This window comes from Antennarius striatus, chromosome 3 (genome assembly GCF_040054535.1).
Source record: "Antennarius striatus isolate MH-2024 chromosome 3, ASM4005453v1, whole genome shotgun sequence".
NCBI lineage: Eukaryota > Metazoa > Chordata > Actinopteri > Lophiiformes > Antennariidae > Antennarius > Antennarius striatus.
Genome location: NC_090778.1, coordinates 8,615,587 through 8,632,893, shown reverse-complemented (window position 1 = coordinate 8,632,893; position 17,307 = coordinate 8,615,587). Strand labels below are relative to the sequence as shown.

Below are 17,307 nucleotides of genomic sequence, written 5' to 3'. Positions count from 1 at the left end.
TCTAAAGAAATATAAGAAAATTGAGCATAAGTGTGAATGTCAGGATGGCAGAAGTGTAAGGAAGCTGAAATATAACTGTCAGTCACTGCTTTTCTCCCACAAAACCCTCTTTGTATCGACAAAGACTCAAAGGAAGAATCTGGCAGGAAAATATAAGAAAGAACAGAGATCTGGGAGAAGTGCTGCTGCCTCCTTCAGACCTGCTCTATTATTCTAGTGTAAAAAAAAAAGACGATCGCCTTGCATTTCATTGCTTGCAGTACCATCACCTTTATTATCCCCTTGGTGTTAGTAAAGTGGTTTTGGCTTTGTTCAACAAAGTTTTGATTATTTTCTGCAACTCAGCCTTGGAAAGTTTTACAAATATGCATTTAATGTACTTTTTAATCATGACGGTATGAACAGAATCTTGTTGTGTGAAAGACACCCCCCTTCCCATCAAAGAGTTCACACCATTTCACTAAAGAGCTGGTTACATTTTTGACACAAACACAAAAGAGTTCATTCATTCATTCCTCTTCAAACCCACTTCATACGCCGTCGTGAGTTGCGGGGTGCTGGAGCCTATCCCAGAAGACCGGGGATGTGTGGCATGGTACACTCCGGGTGTGATGCTAGTACACCGCGGAGCTACATGTAGACACACAGGCAAACACGCACGCACACACTCACACCTATGGACAATTTGGGACCAGCCAATTAACCTGAACCACTTTTTTTTGTCCTGAACTGGGGGCAAACAAACGAAGGAATGAATACGGAGACCATCTACGATCATGACAGACATGGGTCCCTCAACAGAACACCAGATGCTTCATTACTTAAGCTACATCCTCTTCATCTGACTCCTCATTCTCAACCAGTCATCACCCTCTTCTTCTCATGTAGTTTGATCTCCTGGTTCTGACTGAGTCCTGGAGTCACAACCCATCATTTTATTTGGATCATACTCCCTGAACTCTGGAGAGGCACTGACATAAAGAGGTTGTGTGTACATGGCTGCACTTATGGTCAGGGGTGTTTCACAGTTTTATTTCTAATGATAATCAAGCTGTGCCAAACTTTTCTCTGCTGTGCTGACGACAAACCAAACATGACTCTACATCATACTGCTACTGGCCTATTGGGCCCCCTTTACCACCAAACCTCCATGACTTGCAAAACTTTTTCCCTGTATCTTCACAACAGAGCAATGGATTGGTGGAAGACCCCCTTCCTACACTGCGTAATGCTGCGAGTGTATTACACCAATCAGAGTTCAACAGTCCTCAAGAATTCCAGGGAATCTGATTATTCTTACCCTCCATTAGTAGGCACGTTTTTGGGGGGAAAGTTTGGGGTTGACAAAAAATTTCCCTCTGTATAATTTTGGTGGAAATGCTCAAAGGTTTTTCAAAATCTTCCCAAAATGATAAAAGTTCCTGTGGTGAAAAAAAATATAGAAAGTAAATAGCTAGAATGGATAGACTGGGTAAGTTTTTGATGGAAACATCTTATCACACATCCTTATGATTGGTTTCAGTTCATCTACTTTTACTAAAACTTTAAATGAAATGTAAAAGTAAATGATAGAAGTTGAATACCCGAGTAGCAGCAAAACGAGTTACATTCCCTGGTCAGCAGTCATTCAGTACAACAAAGATTTTTGGAAAATGACAGAAAAGTATTGTGACATCACTTTTGCTGATTACTTTTGATTAACTTGTTGGGAAGTAAAATCCACAGTATCAACTCTGTTTTTATTAGTTTTCACGTATTTGACAGAATCAAGTTTCTTCTCCAGACTTGTCTAGCAGTTCTGTGTTAATGAAGTCCCAGTGTGAGCCAATTATAATATCAAACGGAGTTGCACTGGGCATCTGTAAAGGCAGATTTTGTGGGCTGAGGCCAATACAGTAAATCTATTCACCTTGAAAAGAGTTATCACAGCAGAGACTTTTTACCTCGCAGGAACCCATCAGACCTACTGCCATAACACTTGCAGAAAATAAAGCTGAGAACCGAGCGCTGAAAGCCACCCCAAAAGACATAAAGATGAACTGGTAACCTACAAAGTAGTTCACTGGCTACCAAAATCTTGATTTTTTCAAATGAGGATGACTGGTCAAAATTCTCCCATCACTACATGCTGACATGTTAATTTTATAAAGCATTTTGATATTTATATAGGTAGGCAGCTTCTCTGGCCTTTGTGTTTGTCACAAGGAGAGCAAAAACCCTTGACCTCATTGTTTTGTTTTTAAATAGACACAACAGGGAGGCTTTTATAAAGTCCTTTTTGGGTAGTGAATAGTTCCCACTATCTCTAACAATTTTAACACCTTGCATGGATAAACACAAAATCTGTTGTATGCCATCTAAGACCAAAATATTTTTCCAGGTACAATTACTGTATATTTTAATTGGCAACAGTATTGTTCCTCACAAAAAGAAAAAATTCAGTGAGAGGTCAAATATAGCATCCATAATTTAACAAATACAGATGTTTTTTATAGATACAAACAAGACAAAACAAGAAAAAGACGAAGAAGACGGAGGAGGAAGTTGAGGAAGTAGAGGAGGTGGAAGAAAGGGAGAGGGAGGAGGGCAAGATTAAGATGAACAAGAACAAAAATGACAAGAACAAGAACATTAAGATGAAGAAATAATTCTTAGTTTTCTTCCCACTATTTTTACACACATGCACAGTATATACTGTATGTAGCAGCCCATGCACACATACACACACACACACAAGCATGCCTGTGGGAGAGGGTGATGTTAAAGCATCGGTAAGCTACATTGTGTTGCGCCTGAAAGAGCAACTTGCTGGGGAACGGTGCATTGCCCATGGGCACCTCGTCAGCTCTCAGGAGGTGAACTGGCACCTCTCCAACTGTCAGCCCACACTCCAAACTTTTGGGTCCATGTGGGTTTCGAACCAGCCATCCTCCCCAGCCACTATTGAGCTACGTTCCCTCTTCTCTGAGTACCTGCAGAACAATTACAACAAATTCCAATCTAATGCTGTCTAAAAAATATCCAAACTGATAATTCATCTGTGAAATATACCATGAATTTCTACATACCCGCCTCAGACGACTGCGCTACAAATCCTTTCAAGTCACATACAATTGAGATATCACAACCTCAATCGAGGTCCCTCCAGAGGTCAAACATTAACTCCTTCCAAATTGAAATGCTACTGTTAGACCAGAAGTATTCATATCAACATGCGTCCACAAAATCAAACCTCTTATTGCTGAGGACTGAGGCCTAGGACACACACCTAACAATAAAAAACAATGATAAATAACAGTTAGTCAAAACCTTTACCTCAGGCTACCTTTTATTCAGTGACTCTGAGTGTTTAATATTCTGTCTTCAATGTGCACCAACCATGCTGCCACTAAAGAACAGTGTTGACCAGAGTTGACCTGTGGATTCGGTTTTATTAAGTATTTGAAAGCAGAGACAAATGGAGACAAGTCAAAAGTGGAAGATATTCTGAAACGAAGAATCCATATGGTTCAGAAACTTCAGCCACTGAAAAATAAGGACACATTTAACTGTAAGATTAAGTGTGTTGTAAAACAAACTTGTAAGCTGCAATAACTTACAGTAAAAACAACCTTTGAACAGTTATACTCTTAAATCTCTTCCAATGAAACAAGCTGGTTGTCTACTGAATGCTATTAGCTTCATTACGTGCAACAGTGCTTTTCCATAAACACCCAGGGTTCACCATCAGTGCTGTTTTTGTGTCGTCTGTCGGAAGAATGAGTCAAAATCTACTTGTTTGTTGCTCATAATCCTACTTCAACCTTTCTTCAGCAGCAATTGGAACACATTAAAGAAATACAGATGGTGTTTCACTGTGTCTTCAAACAGCAACAGGTCTCTGAATTTCAAAAGGTGGAATAGCGAAGCTGTATAAGTAACAAATCAACACCTAAGCATCAGGATTTTCTGCTCATATAGTCTAGTGTGAGGTTTCTTAAAGTCCACATCCACACTAACCAGGAAGAATTTAAAAAAGCAGCTTTGTGTAGTGCCTAGAATAGGATCCTTTGCATCACGGTCACGAGAGTGATTTGAAAACACCAATCTTGTATTGTAGATATAAAATAAGAAAAACCTTTCTATCTGAGATGTGTGACAGAAACGTTGAGAAACTAACTTTGTCATCTCTAATCTTGTCAATAATCATGATTTTACATCTAAACACAGTTGATCCGGCGCACAACAAAGGTGATGCCGAGAAAATGCATTGTTATCTGAAAACATCAAAATCATACTGATTTGATCACGTAGTTTATAGCTGATGACCATTATCTGCATTAAAATCAATATTTTTCACTTTTTCAGAAACTGAATATCACATTTTATATGATTATTACTGTATAATCTGATTGCATGAGAGCAATTGTGCAGTTAACTCAAAAGAAAGAGGAAGCCAAATCAAGATTGTTTTTCAGTATTTTCAGAGGACTTGTTTATGTGTTCAGTGTGGTTCTGTATCTTTACGGAACCATACTTTCATCTCAGCCAAGCCTTGGAAACTTCCGTCATGATGTAATTCCTTGACTCCAGTGAGCTCAGGTGAGAATATAAGAGCATCTCATCTAAAGCCGCACAGACCACTAATGGTTTTCATTAATGAAGGTCTGGATGCACAGTATTCTTCCTGGACTCCACCTCATCGCACTCACAGCTCACGTACCTCTCCACAACATCACTGCTACCAACAGTAAAACACAAGAGATCGTTTAACCGTATCAACACACATCCTCTCCATCTGGCTCATAGCGCGTTAGCTTGCATAAAAGACTCACTAATCATTTTTCCCCCCAAACATTTCTGGTCTCCGGATTTAACTTAAGTGCTGTGTTCTGCAACAAGTAAATATACTAATGTCATGGGTTGAATAACCAATGCCTGAGACAAAAGCTAAATTGAACAGAATGTTAAGAGAAATGGCTTAAGCTTGGACAGTGCAGCAGCAAGACCAGAAACGTTCCAGCCCTGACTAATAAAATAAGGCTGTATCCACATTATATTAAACAGTCAAGTAAAAAAATTTAAAAAGACAATTTCAATAAAAAATGTCAATGGAAGAAAACTACCGTAATGGACATTTTCTAATTTGAATTTGTTATATTCATGCAGTTTTTGCATGTGAGGACGTGATACAATATAAAAGTCCATTCCGGAGTCTAGAAACTGTATGATTTTATCTGGAAAACTTAAATACCCTTTTCCAGACTTGTGTAGGAGATCTGTCCTTCACCTGGGGGAGCTGGTTGAATGTTCCAGCACAAAGAGGATTTGAAGACCGTCTTTTCATGCCGTCAGAGCAGAAGTACTTGTGTGAATTCTGTGAAAATGCTGGCAAAGAGCTCTGGTTCTCTGTGAGTCCTTTTCAGCAAGCCTCAAAACAAGCTGTACTCGTTCTCCACGAGCAAAACAGCACTTAAAGGTATGCCAGGGAGATATTGAGGTGAAACGCTGCCTGCTGCAGAGACTCACTACTGGGCAGGAAACAATCAGGTAGGCTCGTCTGTCCTCAGCGGGATTACAAAAATGACAGAGCTAGAATAGGCTCACCAATCTGTCGTGACTGAATGGAGCTCAGATGGTGTAATATGAAATGACCAGGCATGGTAACATCGCAGAAATTAAAATGTTACTCTTTTTATATCACAGTCCAGGTATTATGAATCACAGAATCATGTGTAGTGAGCAGATGTTAAGCCGTTATTACATGTCCCACTTCATTGGTAACAAGCCTTCTATTGGAGAAAATGTTAACTTGTTCAAATGGTTTATTGGACTTGGACACTTTTCTTCACCATCCAATTTCCCCAAACTGTAAATGTACACAACTGCTCATCACACAAGTGATTTAATATCTTACAAATAGAATCACATCACAAAACTGAAATGTTTCACCTTTATCAGGTTAGCATAGACCTGAACAGTAAACTTAATTGTGTCTAATTGTTATTCATTATTTCTTATTATTATTACTGATTACTGCAATAGAGGAGAAATGAGTGTGGCCACAGGTGGAGCCAGAGCAACACTTGCCCTTGCCCATCTTACTGGCCCATGACTCTTTGGTCCTTGTCAGACTCGCTCAAATCTGTACACTCGCCCATTTTTTCACTCTTGGAACACATTGCTTTGATAAACTGTATATATCCTGCACTAACAGGGCCTTGATAAAGAACTTATTAGTGGTCATAACATTCTAAGCCCCTCCCCTTTCTGCTACACAACTGAAGATGAGAATTGACCATTACTGCACACTTAACTACTGGGGTGTTCTGAGTGTTCCATCCAGGTAGTCATACTCGTCTGACATAAACTGACCAAGTTGGTCTAATGCATCGGTTTTGTATTTCCAAATTCTTGTACTGACAGTCAGAATTTACAATACACACACACACACACACACACACACACACACACACACACACACACACACACACACACACACACACACACACACACACACACACACACACACACACACACACACACACACACACACACACACACACACACCAGTTCTGCACCATTTTAGGTGCCACTGCAGCCTCATTTCTAATACATGGAAACTCTAGTTAACTTTTGTGGTCCAAAAGACAAAAACACGGTTTATGGCTACTAAATAATTCAGAACACAGTTTTATGGAAATGTACTTTTTGTAGTAACTAATACTGTAAAACTAAAAACAGTGAGTATACAGTTGACAACACTTTACAGGATTTAGTTGTGTGTGTTTTAGTAACTGTCTGGACATTGAGGATCCCTCACCCTGTCCAAAAAATAAATGTAACACTGAGCTGATGGCCTGTAATAGAAGCCTTTAAGCGGTTTGGTATATGAGTCTCAGCTCTGGCACAGGCAGGCAACTGTCAGCTCCTGCTATGCAAACATCCAGAGTACTGCAGGGTTTCTGTTTCCAGAGTACATCAAACACCTCAAAAGAAGAGACCTCCTCAGAAACCCTCATAAAAAAAGACAGTACCCTTGATGGTGAAGTATTTATTTCACCAGGCGAAGTCACAGGGATGGCTGTTTCAGATTGAATTGGATCTTCTGTGACCATCAGGGTCATAAAATTAGACTATTTTCTGAGTGCTGCAGTGCAGGAGAAGTTGACTACAGGATCACAGTGTCTGTGAAATAAGGTTGAATGATTAGCTGAAATAAGAGAAGATAGAGCTGATGGCAGCGGTAAACTCTCTGCTCAGGTTTCACTGCTTACCTCAACAGACCCCTTCAGTTACACTCAGACATGCAGGTCCTGCAGCCGAGCCAAAATGTAAGGAAGAAGAGTCCGATGCTCTGACCTGGCAAAAGGATTAATAAACCCCATGCTGAAGTATGTATCACTAAATATTGTAATCAATTCAATATGAACGTAGGAGCAATATTATGTGGTGCTGATATTGTGTAGCTCCACTGCTCCATTGCTCCACTGATGCTCCCTCCTCCTGTGCTTCCTCTCCTTCCGCCCCTGCCACTTCTCCCGAGCCCACTCCAAGAGCTGCGAAGCTCAACGGCCCCACCTCAACCACTGGACTTCCTGCTCCCACCACGACCATTACCTACAAAAATAAACTAAAGTCAACAGTTCAAGCTGAACTATCTTTATTTCTGTCCTACTTTATGCAGGTATAAATGTGAGATTCGACAATTGAAAACTTCCATTCACTATGTGAAGATACAGTCATACAAAATATTACTCAATGTTTACTTGGAAGTTTTACTTAGACTAGAAGACATTTTAACTTTGACCACCACCAACACCATTGGTATGCCATAGTTTATTTTATTTTATTTTTTTAAATTCAATAACATGATTTTTCATTTCAATTTAAAAAGGCATGAAAAATAGCAAGCGAGGTGAATACACATTTACATGCATCGCTGGCTATTCCTGCTGGTCATAGGGAACAAAAGTCTAAGACTACAAACAAGTATTGATAATATCTTTCATTTACCTTCTGATCGGTCTGTCACCACTCCTACCCCCTCTCAGCATTCACCACTTGTTTATTAATGAGGACTTTAACACAAACTACTATAAAACACTGGATTCTTTTGATGACCCAAGTGCATATTTATATGATTGGGAGCGTTCGGGTCACTTCGGCTATTTCCGTCGGCATGCTTCGGCTAAATTCCGTCGGCATGCGGAAGTAGCGGCTCTAGCGCCGCTCGCTAGTGGAAATAGCCTAGCGGAAATAGCGAGCACCGCTAGCGAGTGAAAAAGTTGTAAGTTTTAGCCTTTTTTCCGGAAAAATAAGAGGCTACACAGTCTACAAACCTTGTAGCCAACTGGAATTTACTTCGCCTATGGCGAAGTGGCGAATGGCTAGCGCAAGCCCAGGGACAGACCCCTGTACGTCCGTATGGGGGACTGTTTTTCTTCTATGGTGACCAGCAGCACGGGGGCGCCACAGGGGACTGTGCTCTCCCCCATTCTCTTCACCCTCTACACATCGTACTTCAAGCACAACTCGGATACATGCCACATACAGAAGTACTCCGATGACACTGTGATTGTGGCATGTATCCGGGAGGGTGATGAGGGGGCGTACAGGGCATTGGTGGCTGACTTCGTGGAGTGGTGCCAACAGAACCAGCTCCAACTCAACGTCTCCAAGACCAAGGAGATGAGTGATCATTGAGGACAGTGAGGTGGAGGTGGTAGGAAACTATAAGTACCTGGGACTGCAGCTAGATAGCAGACTGGACTGGTCACTCATCTCGGACTGTGGGTACAAGAAGGGGCAGAGCAGGATGTACTTCCTGAGGAGGCTGGCCTCCTTAAACATGTGTCGTAAGCTCCTTCTCATGTTCTATCAGTCCGTAGTCTCCAGTGTGCTGTCATACGCCATTGTGTGTTGGGGCCAGGAAAAGAGATATGAACCGTCTTAACAGACTCATCCGCAGAGCAGGCTCAGTGGTCGGGCTGAGCCTGGACTCTGGAGACAGTTCTAGGGAGCAGGACCATGTCTAAATTCAGGGCCATCATGATCAACACCAGCCACCCCCTGCACACCACCTTCTCCCAGCAGAGGAGCACCTTCAGAGACAGACTGCTGTCACACAGCACCTCCACAGAGAGGCTGAGGTCCTCCTTCGTGCCCCGTGCCATCAGGAGGTACAATGACTCTCTCAGGAGGAGCGGGGGGGAGGTGGCGAGGTCAGCACGTGGTTAAATGGATTTGGATTTAATTTAATTTTATACTGTTTATATTTTAATTTTATACTGTTTATATTTTAATTTGTTTAGTATATGTACTGTTATGGCTACATGTGTCTGTTAGTGTAGTGTATGTCTTGTGGTATGTCCTGTTTTGTTTTTGTTTTTGTTTCCTGGTGTTCCTGGCTGAGCAGGCTAATCCTCCGGGATTATTAAAGTATCTATTTATCATCTATCTATCTAGCTGTGTTAATTCCAGTCCTGTTTTAGGGTGAAAGAATCCCAGTGCACGGTCAGATGTGGACAAAGGCAAGGCCACAAATGTCAACAAAATTTTGGTACCCCTTTTTTAATGAAAGTCAAAAACAAAAATGGCCAATGAAACAACTTTACACTAACAAAAACAAGCAATAATAAATAAGAATTTACTGAAAATTAACCCATCAAAATCAGACACTACTTTTGAATTGTGGTTCAACAAAATTATTTTGAAAAACAAACTAATGAAACAGGCCCAGACAAATATAATGGTGCTCTTCACTTAATACCTTAACCTTTTCAGACAATCATTGCAATTGAATGTTTACTGGAACTATCCGTGAGACTTCTGCAACTGTCAACAGATATTTTGGCCCCATTCCTCATGAGCCGACTGCTCCAGTTGTTTCAGCTTCTTCCACAGATGGCCAATAGAATCTAGATCAGGACTCATAGAAGGCCACTTCAGAATAGTCCAAATACGAATAAAGTTAGATTTTATGTTTTATATGTGGCGCACAAGTAGTCTCAAAACCCACATACATAAAAACCAAGTGTATGCACATGGTTAGACTGCACACAACAGTAACCACAAGCAAAAAACAATCTCTGCCAGAGAGCAAATATACTCAGAGAGCATGGAATTTGACTAAAGCATGATGTACATCCAAATATGAAGTCCACACTGGTGGTGAAGCAAAGTACTGACAGTTCTGGAGGTGATGATGACGCTGCCTTGATTATTGACAGTCAGAGTAAGGTTGTTGTTTGACTGTCAATAATCATCTGTAAGCAAGTTCATATTTTTGTTTTGCTCTAAATGCCTATTTGACAGAGACAGAGTCAGGTTGTTGTTGTTGTTTGATTGCCAATAATCAGTCTGTAAGCAAGTTTTTTTTTTTCTCTAAATGCCCATTTGACAGAGTCAGAGTCAGGCAACAACCTCAGTGTTCGTGTAAATATAGAGCATGCTGTTGTTCAAGGACATTACTGTATATATTTTCATTTTCCCATATTGTGTGTGTCAATAATGCTAATTAATCTAGCCTATACAACTAGAATCATCTTATGTTTGTCCATGTCTCGTAAATTTAGTCTTTGTTATTGCCCATTCTGAGCCACGACAAATTGGTGCTGTGTAAGTCTGTGTTTTAGCAGCTCAGTGGTGAGGGAACCAATTAAAGTAATCTTTAGTGATGGACACTGTCTCGTTGGAGGAACAACTACAGATTCTTCAATCTCATCTTCAACACTATTCTGCAACACTGAATGTTGACTGTACAATGTGTGTAAAAGACAAATGTTAGGACTAGAACTTCTGAAGGACAGACACTTGTGGTTCTTGACTCCTTCAAGACATGAGTTGAGGTGACAAGTAGAGACAGTCATACCTCAGTGCGACGCTGCTCTTCAATGAGCCACCAATTCTGCTGTAAGCTACAGACTGCCTCCACTATACACTGACAATGCCTCTTTGTAGAGAGGGACCTTGGTCACAAACACTCAGCGTCTTTGTACATGAGCAGTGCAAATTGAACACCAACGTCTCTGGTCCTCAGACGCTAAGGAAGGAGACAGAAGCTCAAGAGTACAAGAGCAATACAGACGCAAGCTGCTGGGATAACCTTAGGCAACAACTCCACAATGGAGCCAGAGCAATCTCATATATGGTGTGCTATATTGGCAAAAAATATAACTCAATATTTTCTGGTATTTTGTCAAAACCTCAGTCTTTCAAAAATACGTTTACAATTTCAGTCTTATTAATAGGACATTAATGGTGTTCAAAATTATATCAACACACACTGAAGAAAAATAGTATTATTTATCTGGTAAAAACTGAAGCATTCAAGTAGGAATTATGTCTCTTATCTTTTGTCACATGTTGCTGGATGATTCCACTAAAGTTTGCAGACAGTGTTTTTGTGCTGGACCTGTGCTGTTCGGTCAGCTGCAGATAGACAACTCCCTAAGCTTTTCATACTCTTCATAGCTAAGAGTGGTGGCTTTTTTGCACATGGAGAAACAGGAAGAAACCAGTATTTCAAGCAAAATTAGCATCAGTTTTTTTTTTTTTTTTTTTTTTTACCAGCTCAATAACACACTAACCAGCCAATAAAAGAACAAATTACAGTATTACTTTACTTGCCAAAGGACTTTTATTACCTTATTGACCAGTTATTACGTTACTGGCCTATTATATTTCAAAATCAGTCTTAACAGGAAAAAGTCCCTAACAACAAAAAAAAAGTTAAGCAAATTATTTACAATACATATAAGAAACAACGAGATCTGACCAACATTGCATCCTGGAAAATGTGGGCCATCACTGCAGCTCAAGCACTGCATATTGTTAAAAAAAAGAATTAAATAAAGCAATACTAGGCTAGGTTACTGATTAAAGATGGATGACACAATATACCATAGTTCTAACAGTTTAGCTATACTAAAGATTTCCCTCCTCACTGAACTCTTGTGGGCATTACAAATTGCAGCTGTGCAGTCTCTGGTCTTTGCTTTATGGCTGCATAGGCAACTGTCTGAAATGAAAGGAAAAACCACTTAAGTTTATTTAGAGTCTTTAGGTGACACTTGTACTACATTACAAATTTGCATGAGCTGGTCTGCATTATAAGTAGCACCTTTCTTCTGAAACAGCTGAATCCTCACTAGGCTGCATCTGTGATAAACGGATCATGAGTCGCCTGTCCTATTCATGTCCTCCTCTATCCTTACTCCCTCTTCCTCTCCTCCCACGCATTTCCAAAATAAACAGTGTAGAAAGGTACTTTATTTACTAACCTTCATTAAGTCAGTTGAAAATCAGTTCTCATTTACAATGGTGACCTGGCCAAGTACTGTACGTTAGTCCCAAAACACGAGAGATAAGTGAAATAATTAATGCTTTAGACACAGGGACAGGTGTCCTGACAGGATGAAATAAATGATCCATTAAATTTAAATAAAGTTAGCTCTTGTTCATGTGCAAAGAATGTGGGAAGAGTGACAAACACACGGACACACAAATCTCCACATGTATGGCACATGGAAAAAATGTGCATAAAACTACATGCAAACAAATTTATCCATGGAAAAAACTGCAGTTGTCCATTAAACAACAAGCTCTGCACACCCAGGTTTAAATCAGATCTAAGTTTGAGTTAAATTAGAGATCCAACAGTAGATCTTGGGGCATATGTGCAACTGAAGAGTCCTGATGCAGTGGGAAAAAATAATTAAACTCCTTGGTTAATTGTGAGTGTTGTGTGACATGATACAAATGTGTTATGTTATTCCATGAAATGTGCATTTTGAGACGGCATTTCAATTTAAGCCTTCTTCTTCCGATATGATGATTTTAGGGTGAGGCAATATTGTGCAATAAATTGATAGGAATGATTTATAGCATTTTAACTTATTTCTTAAATTTTTCATATAATGAGCCCATATCATTTGTCTGTATCTAACTATTTGACCCTGAGCCCCTGCTCGGCTGCAGTAATCACCACGGATGATGGGTGAATGAAACAACCTGAAGTGTATCACAAAGATTTCATGTCAAGCAAACACAGCAGCAGGGAGAGGGGAAAGAGGAGCTGTGCATATTCTTTATTTAGCTGAACCAGAAAAAAACTGCTTAGTATTGCTATTGGTCAATCTTTGGACATGTCTTGCTGTGGACAGTAAAGGGAATTTTGACACACAAAAGACAGTAAAAATTACACTAAAGGGAATTCTGACACACAAAAAACAGTAAAAATTACACACAACAGGAGAGTCATTAGTTACGCCTATGACTGTGGTGAGTTCATTTCCAAAACTGTTATATTGTGAGTACAAAAACAAAGTCGGCTCCATCCTGACTGGCTTTTGACCATCAGAGAATCAGAGGTTGACACATTATCTGCTAATAGGCTGTCTGACCTACATGGAGTGTTTACTCTTAAAATAACATTTGTGTATCCTCTTCATACAGCACAGGACGTCTCAAATGGCATCAAATTGTCACATACATTTGAGCTTCATTTACAAAAGCAGGCCTGCATTTTCATCAACACATTCAGTGGCGGATGAACACTCGGGTCGAGTTACCTTCTCTATTTACATTCCTCTGCTTCAGCCGGTGCTTAATCTGCTTGAATAGTACCCTGTGTCATGAACCGGTGACGTAAAGAAGAGTGTTTAACAGGATCGAGTAAATGTGGGAAAGCACGGACAAGTTTTATTAGCTTTTTGTTCCCAAACTATCACTTCTATAGAGATGATAGCAAAACAAGAGCTAGTGCGGGTTGGAACAGCAAGGGTCATGATGACTCTTCTGCAGGGTGCACAGTTCTGTTATTTGACAGTCTGCTGAATAATCTTGCCTTCTTGCAAACCAACAATCCCCATCAAATTATAAAAATATAAAATATAAAAAAGAACTGAATCAGCTAGATTTGCCTTCATTTACTCCTCATTCAACTCAAATAGTCATGTAAACATCATCATAACTGGGTGGGCTTTAGCAGAATTAATTTTAATTTTTAAACCACAAAATTCTTATAACTGAGAAAATCCTCTAATTCCAAACATGTCAAGCCGCATATCTCTGAAATTAAAAATAGAAACATAAATGTGGACCCAGAATGGCAGTGAGAATGGGCGAGATGGACACAGCTGGACCAGCAGCTGGACTAGCAGAAACTGTTACGTCGACTGAACATAAAGTCTGATGTAACAAACACTGGCTGCTGATTGATCAGGGAAAAACAATCCAGAAACAAATCAGATATTGATGAGAGACTGCTTAGAACAACAGACTTCAGTTTCACTGTAATTATTATGCTTTCCTGTTTCCTAACTTTCATGCATTCATTCCATTTACAAAAATACACAAGTTGTCAACTCTTAAATGTCTGAACGTTGGCAAGTTCTGACTGAAAAAGGTACTGCAAAACTTTTATTACTAGCCAATTTTTATTACTAAATAGCATTTTTAACTCATCTAATTTCAGTAAGAACTGAAAAAAGCATCCAAGTACAATTATTCCTGCACCCCGTAGGTCAAGGTGCAACCACTGAAGTAGAATCTCATAAACCAAATCTACCAAATCCATCAAACTATCCTTATTGAGTACAAACCATCAATGTCAAAGGCATCGTAAAAGACACTGAGAAACTTTAGTTGCTTTGAATCAAGGAGAGAATCTTCAGGAGTGTAGTTCATAACAATTGTGTGATACAATAGAGTAAAAATAGAAATTGTCAGAGACAATTGACTTATTTCTTCATTTTATGTTTTTGATCTTTTTAAGGTTGTGTTAATGGTATATATTTCACTACGCATATGTTTCTGGGTACATTCCATCAATTACCCATGACTTAAGTAATTCCTTAAATTCATACTCCACTATATAAATACAGTGTGTACAACTAAATTTTAAAAAATAAAAAAAAATTAGAACGGGCCCATCTAATAAGATAATCTTGAACTGCTGATTAACTTCATAATCTTGGACAAAACAAACAATAGCTAACCTTTGTGACACTAAAAATGAATCCAGTTAAAAAGTAAGTGTCAAAAACAGTATGTTACGATTTATGTTGCATTTTTATGGAACATAAATGGCTTCTGAAATCACATACAACACGGAACTACAGTTGGAATAAAAACTACTGAACTCTCATTCCCTTTTCCTGTGAAAAATAAATCTTTAACCAGGTGAAATCCTTACAGATTAAAAATCTTTTTTCCAAGGGTGACCTGGCCAAAAAAGTGAAATACAACTTTCATAAATCAGAAATTAATAAATAGAACATTTTTAATATTTTGTATACTTTAATAATAACCAAAGGGAAATTAGAAATTAAAGACTAATTAAGACAGTTAAGAAGAATAAGTTGAAAAAATATTTCAGTGTAATTTTAAAAGCAATTCTAATGCACAAAAGTGCTAATTTCCAGCAGCATTCCTGAGGAATCTTAGCCCATTAGCCCAAAGGCCTCCAAGTTATTGGATCCTCCTTTGTGCGCTGGAACCATCTTATCCACATCCCAACAGAAGTTAGAAGATTGGGATTCAAACCAGAGACTATGATCAACACACCAAAATGTTCCAAGACTACTTGTGGTGTTCCCCCCACCATTGAACTAGCCTCATGGGCAACCAGGCCCACAAGAGCATCCCATCAGGGCAACAACAGACAAAAAATATTGTTTATATGGCAAATACCAACAAATATACATTCATTCAAAAATGACCCTTTGTGTTTGGGATCTTGTGTGGGGTAGTGGTCTGAAAAGGAGAGTCTACCCCCACCCAGAGTCGCTCTGGCTCCCTCCGTCACCACCTAGTACGCAAACCTCGGACTAGTTGAATGAATTCTGCAGTGTGATATAATACTGGGGGGGTGGGGGCTGGGTTGGATGAAAAGACAATACAATTTCACTAAATGTACCTCCTGTTGGACACTTTCCATTCCATTAAGTAATTTTTCTCCAAACTGAGGAAGATCTAATCACATCCATTTTTAAAGATGGCGCTCAAAAAGTCTAGTTTGGTACAGTAATGATAATTATAATTCCATTGTGACAGAACCAGCTGGAGGTTCTAGAGCAGTCCTGTCATGGAATCCCTTAGTTTAAAACAAAGAAAAAAGCATTGGAACTTCAAACACAACCCTATGAAAATCAGCAGCGCTTTCACATGTGATGAGTGTGTTCTAATGAAAGATGTTCTTGTGGGATAGAAAATCCCCATCGTAGACTTAAAAGTAGTGTTTGGTTGAACATTTTACACTGATTGATTCATTTATTGATTGGATGATTGATTGGTTTTTAATGCTACTGGCAGATCACCATTTAAACTCCTGATGGGGTCTCCTACAGGTGCCTGCTCCACCCGGACCTGCCCGTTCACCTGTTCCTCGTCTACCTGACAAACAGCTGCTGGTTTCCCACCAGCGACTTTTTTTTTTTTTTTTAAATCCACGTCAGTTTGAACTTCATTTTACTGACAGCTCCTCGCTGCGTGGAGAAAACCAGACTCCCGTGGAACAAACAGTGCTGAGTATTTCCCGTTCACCGTCAAATTACCATGTTCAGGACGGTCCGGGTGGCTGTGCCTCTCTTTATCATCTCGTTTACACGCAAAGTAATTCAACACATTTAACGGAGTCGGTGCTGAAACTGAGTCGAAGTCGCTCAAACCGAACCACGAGAGACGGAAACCCACCAGCCGCCTCCCGCTCACCATCCTCTTCCTCTTCTCCGTAAACTGTCACAAAAAGCGGACACTTACCTTCACCAACAGTCCGTTAAACACCGCGAGGAGGACGCGAGAGGAAGGAGATAGCTCGGCAAAGCCTAAAGCCTCCCAAACTCTTTTCTTTGGCTCGTTTTTGTTTTACGCGACAGGAATTAGGTCCAGTTTGGATGTCAGCTCGTATCCGGACAGCAGCTCACAACGCGGAGTGGAAGCCGGCGGCAGCAGCAACACCGTCAGCGACAGCACCTCTCCGGACCAGCCTGCTGTCTGCGCGGAGCGCGAGGGCAGCCTGAGGATGAGGCTGCGCATGCGCTCACCGACCTCCACGGTCAAACAAAGATCGTGTGATAACAGATGGGCCACTCGATGACAGCCTGAAACAGAAATCTGTTGTGGACTACAGGAAAGAGGTGTCAAGGTTTAATCCCCTCATATTTTTGAAGAACAGGAACTTTCAGTTTGGTGGGAGGGTAGTGTATGTAAAATTCAGTTAAAGCTTCTTTGATAGAGAAAACAAGGAAATATGTAAAGTTCGGAAAATCAATAAAAAATTAAACATATCCATATAAAAAGGGGAAAACATGATCTAAAAATATG

At 39.9% G+C, this 17,307-nt stretch overlaps 1 protein-coding gene across 2 annotated transcripts in view; it reads right to left on the bottom strand.

The window, feature by feature from the left end:
* The window catches only part of LOC137592475 (spermatid perinuclear RNA-binding protein-like), a 72,110-nt gene extending 55,134 nt beyond the window's left edge, over positions 1 to 16,976 (bottom strand). For both annotated transcript variants that reach the window (XM_068310676.1, XM_068310675.1), the window contains exon 1: positions 16,744 to 16,976. The gene's annotated coding sequence lies outside the window, so the exon portion shown is untranslated. The remainder of the gene's footprint in view (positions 1 to 16,743) is intronic.
* Between the last annotated feature and the right edge of the window lie 331 nt (positions 16,977 to 17,307).